At 34.4% G+C, this 5989-nt stretch overlaps 1 long non-coding RNA gene across 1 annotated transcript; it reads left to right on the forward strand.

Annotated features, from left to right (window-relative positions):
- Nucleotides 1-1368: 1368 nt before the first annotated feature.
- LOC122083941 lies at nt 1369-4148 on the forward strand. Its single transcript, XR_006141763.1, has 2 exons — nt 1369-1909; nt 3770-4148. It is a non-coding gene; the product is annotated as an uncharacterized LOC122083941 (long non-coding RNA).
- The last annotated feature ends 1841 nt before the right edge of the window (nt 4149-5989 follow it).

Raw genomic sequence — 5989 nt, forward strand, 5'->3', positions numbered from 1 at the left:
AAGAAAAAAAATGCTGAAATAAAAATAAAGTAAAAGAAAGGGGATAAAGCTAGAGAGAGACTCACAAGTAGGTTTCTCTACTTAGCCCGAGGGATGCATCATAATATGAGCTTCCCTACTTGACTAGAGAGTCACTCTTACAAGGGTTACTCTACTTGGCTTTAGGGAAAGGGAGACAATTAAAATAAAAGCAATAAATTGATGGTTCTATGGCTAGGAGGGGCAAAGCCAACACATACACTAGCCATGAACCTTGGGGGAAAGGGATAGCAATAATGTAACGACTGAAAATAAAAATCCTAAATTAAGAAAGAAAGGGTAGTCAGAAGACGGAATAAGAGGGGGGAGAGAAGACTACTGAAGGAGCCTACTTACTTGAACTTCAACCCTCGAACTGAAAACTTGATCGATTTGAGATACTACCAGTACTAAAAACCAGATCTAGAATAAACCAAATCTGAAATTTCTAGTACTAGAAAAAACAAATCTTGAAAAAAAAATTGCTCCACGGCTCATGATCTTGTCACCTAGATCCAAACCTAGAACTATAACTTAAAAAATTACAACTCAATTGCATAAATCATAAACATAAAAGGGCTGAATAAAAATAAAAGAGTGCTTGCATTAATTGAAATAAAAAAAAAACTATTACAAAAGTGATTAAAGAAAAGATAAAGAAGAACTAAAACTAAAGAGTGAGAGAGGGAGAGAGAGAGCAACTAAAAAAAAAACTAGAAGAAGAATGAATTGTCTCTCCTCCTCTTACATGAGTTGTATTTATAGGGAATGGGGAGGTAGGGTAACAAATTTCTCTTTCCTAAAAGAGAGAAACCCACAATTGATAGTAAGATCTTTTGAGTCCAAAAGTGCTAAGATGGAGGAAAGAGAAGAGAGAAATAAACTTGGAGAAATTTCCTATAATTTTTTTTTTCTAATTTATTTCTCTTCTTTTTCTCCCTCCAAGGGACGATTTTCTTCTTGCTTTGTGTGATTTGGACAATATTTTGGTGATGATGTGGAGGAGAGAGAAGATTTGGACAATCTTTATTTCTCCATTTTTTCTTCCTTTTTTTTTTCTCTTTTTGCGCAGGAATCTTCCACGATTTTCCTTGCTTCTAATTTGATGTGGAAATCCCCTCCATGCCCTTAGTGCTTTAAGTGAGTGAAAAGCAGAAAATCTTCAACAAAATTCTCTAAAAAAAACAACCATGAGATTCGAACTTGAGACCTCTTGGTGAGCAAGGGAATTTTGCACATCATAGCTCACCAACTATACTAGGTAGTTGTTGTTTGCAAAAACGAATCTTCAATCACTTAAGGATGTGGTCCATCGATCCTTGTTGGCATTTGGAGTATTCCTTGTGCCTCTGAGACAATTGCAAACGGGCTGGTTCTGCATCTCGGTTCAGTTTTGATCCATTATTCTCTTTTTGGCCTGAAAAGAATAATCATTTGTACGAGTAACCAAACGAATGCGTACTTTTAATTGGACACGTCCATTTTGCTCAGAATTGTGTCCTCTTCGCAACCATGAAAAGAAATAGGACCTCTTTACGTGTAAAATTGGAGATATAGCACCCGATAGTCCTTAAGGCCTTGAAAATATAAAACCTGCAAAAAGAGAGTAAAACCCAAGGTAGCTCCATTCTAAATATGTAAAATGCATATTTTACTACTCTAGATTTCACACATAAATGTGCTCATCAGTTGGCTTATGAGGTGTTATGTTATTGTGGTCCGTTTATCTTTGTTGGAATGATTATTATGCTTAAATGTTGGTTTTGAAGGGATTTATTTGCTGCATTGTAGGTACCTAGCCAGTGGATGTGAATGCTAAGAGGGTTTAAGATGTTTTCACACACAAAAGATTACTACAACTGTCGTTCATGACCTTGATAAAAGATTTGAGGTGCGTCTTATGTAGATAATTGATTTATTGCATTCTTAGCCGAGTATTTATATTTTTTTATTCTCTAGCTATTGAAGGAATTACCATTTCAAGGCTTGCCTTTTCCCCGGGATGCATTTTTATTGAAACTAGTGTGCATATTAACTATTTTTTTGTTGTTGTCTGCTTTCTATACAATTGGCTCACCTTTTTATGACATGAAAATGGTATCGTGCATTTTTATTTTTGGTGAAATGTTATTGTATTACTTTTGACAGCTTTTCCATTCAAATTCTTTTCTTTTCATATAAATTATTTTTCTCTATTGGTTATGAACTGGTTCTCTTCTTTTTCATGAAAGGTGATGTCTTTTCTAACTGTATGATTCTTTTAGTCACAAAAGAAATCATCTCATCGACATATAAATATAAGAGGTCATCTCTGTATCTCATCTCTTTCCTTATTCAAGTGATCATTTTTGTTTTTAATTAACATGGTTTGGTGAAATTGATTTCGACCACCTATTAATCCCTAGCTTAAATAAAAAAGATTTAAATTTGTATTATAATTTGGTAGTGAGAAAATATCCAATTTGTGAATTATGGAATTCTCTCCCAGAGCTGTCGGAACTCACGACTCTATTAGAAAGTAGAATTACCAACTTTTACACGAATTTGAAAGTGGATGAGATCGGCCGAGCAGTGCAAGGAATAATGGACTTACATCACGATATCGGTTTTCATATCACGGATGTTGGTTCGTGCTTTATGGCATTTCCGATCCAAGGATCGGTCACTCACTTTTGACAGTTATACGATTCCAGAAGATGATCCAGAATTGGGTCAATCACGTTTATTAGAAGTGGACAGTAGAGTGGTTGTACCAGCCAAAACTCATCTACGTATTATTGTAACACCTGCTGATGTACCTCATAGTTGGGTTGTACCTTCCTCAGGTGTCAAATGTGATGCTGTACCCCTGGTCGTTCAAATCAGACCTCTATTTAGGTACAACGAGAAGGAGTTTACTATGGTCAGTGCAGAAGGATTCAGATTGTTTTGGATCTGTTAGGGTGAAACAATCTGTTATTCTGTGAAGTCGATTTTGTTTATCTGTTGATTTGCATTCCCTATAATATTGCTTCATTGTGGGTGAAGCACTAACGCTATTTGTCTGTCTAGGTAAGGATCTATTCTCATAATTGACGTTTTTAAACTCTCTTAAGTTTTGGTGTTGATTTGGTATTTCATGTCGTAACTAGGGTCTTGGGTGGATATTTTTTCATTGAAAAATTGGCTGATGGGATTGGTATTTTGATCTTAACTTTAGGGATTGAATATTTTCTTGGGTTGATTTATGATTTTGAGGAATTCGTTTTTTTTTTCCACAAATCTCTACTCTAGATATTTCCAGGTCTTGTAGCTGATAATGTAAAATCTGGAACCCATTAAGACTTTTGCCGTTCCGGCTACTGAAAATTGGCTAATTAAAGTATGTTTTCATGTATTATGGTCTGGTGTACTGTGTACCCTATTCAAACTATTTTTATATGATGCTTACCTAATCATTCTTTTTCTATTAGATAGAAGAGCTGGTGTTTATCTCCAACTCCGGCATATTGTTTAAAATTTGTGTTTAATTTGTTGGCTCTAGTTAACTCAATGAAAAAGAGAAGAAAAGATGCAGATTGCAATCTTTACTGACCCTCATAGTAAATTATTATTATTATTATTATTTTTTTTTTTATCTATTCTTATAATATTGCTCTTATTTTAATTTCTAATTATTTTCCCTATATATCTTTGCATGTTCGAGTAATAGTGTCGTTACCCAATACCTATTTCATAATTTCTCACTTTTTTTTATTTATTTTGAATTTAGGTCTTGAAGATGAGGAACTGTAGTTTGGAGCAATTTTTATGGCTGTAATTCTCTTTGAGGAGTCTTTTATTTTTATTTATTTTGTTGGTAAACGTGACTCTTTTGATTCATTTTGTAAAATTATGGGTGATGGACTGTATTTACATCCATTGGTTGCTTCTTCGTTTTTAAGCACTTCTCCTTATGTATGGTCTCCAAGGATGTAGTTGCAGACTTGTAGTTAATGCAGTAGGTAGAAGTAGGTGGACCACTATTTTCACTGGGTATGATGCTTGAAATTGAAGGTCTTCATGCTGTTCATTGTTTTATTTTGTTAACAGCTAACTACCATGTATATTTTTCATTTTTGTTCATATATTTAATCATTATTTGGTGTTCTCTTGCTTTTGTTTGTGTTGATTACATGGTTTTCTTCTTTTCCATTTGGGTCCAAAGAAAAATAGTTTCTTTGCCTATTCTCTTTTATCATTGATTTTGACATAATATGTTTTCTTCCTATTGTGTTGTTAGTCCTGTTTAGGCTTTATTTTATGATGGTGAAATTGGGGTTTCCTCCAAAAGAATGTATGTGTAGCTTGATAATGGAAGAGACATTATAGGTTGCTTGCAATCCCTGCGATAGTTGCCAATATCCAGTAGACTCAATGTAAAATATCCATCTATTTCTCCCTTACTCTTCCAATTCTGTTAAAATTTTTCCCTAAATTATGTAATTCCCATGGAAGAAACTATTGATCAAACATTGGTGAGTAGGATCTACTAAACCTTTGGAAGCCAAGGTGGTTATAGATATTTTCTAGGGGAAAAAGACTACATGCCAATGGTTTTTGAAAAACTTCAATCCATATTTTGATATAAGACTTTTTCCTAATCCAAATACATATCTTAATTATGCTCTAAAATAGTTACTTTTAAATGATGAGCGACCCTTTTTCCAAAAAAAAGAATGAGCAACTCTCTTGAGGAAGAAATCGTATAAAAGATTTACTGAGTAAAAATTTATAACATCAAATTTGCAGGAGTTGTTGAATACTTGAAATTAATTGAGATTGTTGATTACAAGAAATAAGTGAAAATACAATGAACGTCCACACTAAGAAAAATATTTCACTACACGTGCATTTGCACGTTTGGAGAACCCAGGTGATGAGGAATTTTATCAACTAGTCCCTATTGAATCGACTCATTCTATGATTGCTGAAAACCACTGCTTATGCAGATGTAGAAAGGAAGATCAGAAGAATCTTGGGTTGCGGGAAGTAGTGTTGGGTCCTTAATCACTCATTGACACCCATGATCAAGGGAATTGGGGAAGCGGAGTAGTGGGGAAGAAGGAGAGAGACCGAGGGTGTGTGTGAGTGTGCGTGTGTCATATTCAATATGAAAATTGCTTTTTAAGTGATGTCTATCCTTTTTACTATAAAGGAAAGTGAAGCCAGCTGCCCTTCCTCATTTGTTTTGAACTTTTTTTCTCCATTGCATCCCTAAAATGCCTAGGATGGCATTTGGGAGAATGATTTCCCTAAATCTTTCTCTTTTCAGAACTATTGCTCTTTTAAGGTAGGTGCGTTCCTCCTAACCTTTTGAATGGAAAGATCTTTTATAATCTTTCCTTTCTTAAGGAGGTGTGTGTGTGTGGAGATTCAGATCCTCTCCAGCCAACCCAGGCTGGAGAGGGACGAGCAAGACACAAAGTATGACACTTTCTCTCTCTCCTATTTTGTGTCTAGCTGGTCCTTTTCCACTCGCCCCCCGATAGAGAGGATCTGAATTCTTGTTTGTGTGTGTGTAAGATAGCCACTATGAAAATTGTTTTTGAAGTTATGTCTATCTTACTGTAAAGGAAAGTGAAGCCAGTTGACCTTCCTCATGTATGTGTGTGTGTATTATAGTCACTATGAAAATTTTGTTTTAAGTGATGTATATCCTTTTTATATATTACTAACCTTCCTCATCGGTTTTGAATTTATTTTTAACCTTTGCATCCCTAAAATGCCTATGGGATAGCATTTGTGAGATTTCCCTAAATCTTTCTCTTTCAAGGACTATTCCTCTTTTAAGGAAGGTTCTTTCTTCTAAACCGTTTGAATGAACAAGATCTATTATAATCTTTGTTCAACTTTTCTATTCAAAAGTTAATTATCTAACTTTTAGCAATATAGAATGAATTCTTTTTTTTTTTAATGATATCTTTTAACAATATGGAATGAAATCTTTTTT

This window comes from Macadamia integrifolia, chromosome 7, assembly GCF_013358625.1.
Source record: "Macadamia integrifolia cultivar HAES 741 chromosome 7, SCU_Mint_v3, whole genome shotgun sequence".
NCBI classification, from domain to species: domain Eukaryota; kingdom Viridiplantae; phylum Streptophyta; class Magnoliopsida; order Proteales; family Proteaceae; genus Macadamia; species Macadamia integrifolia.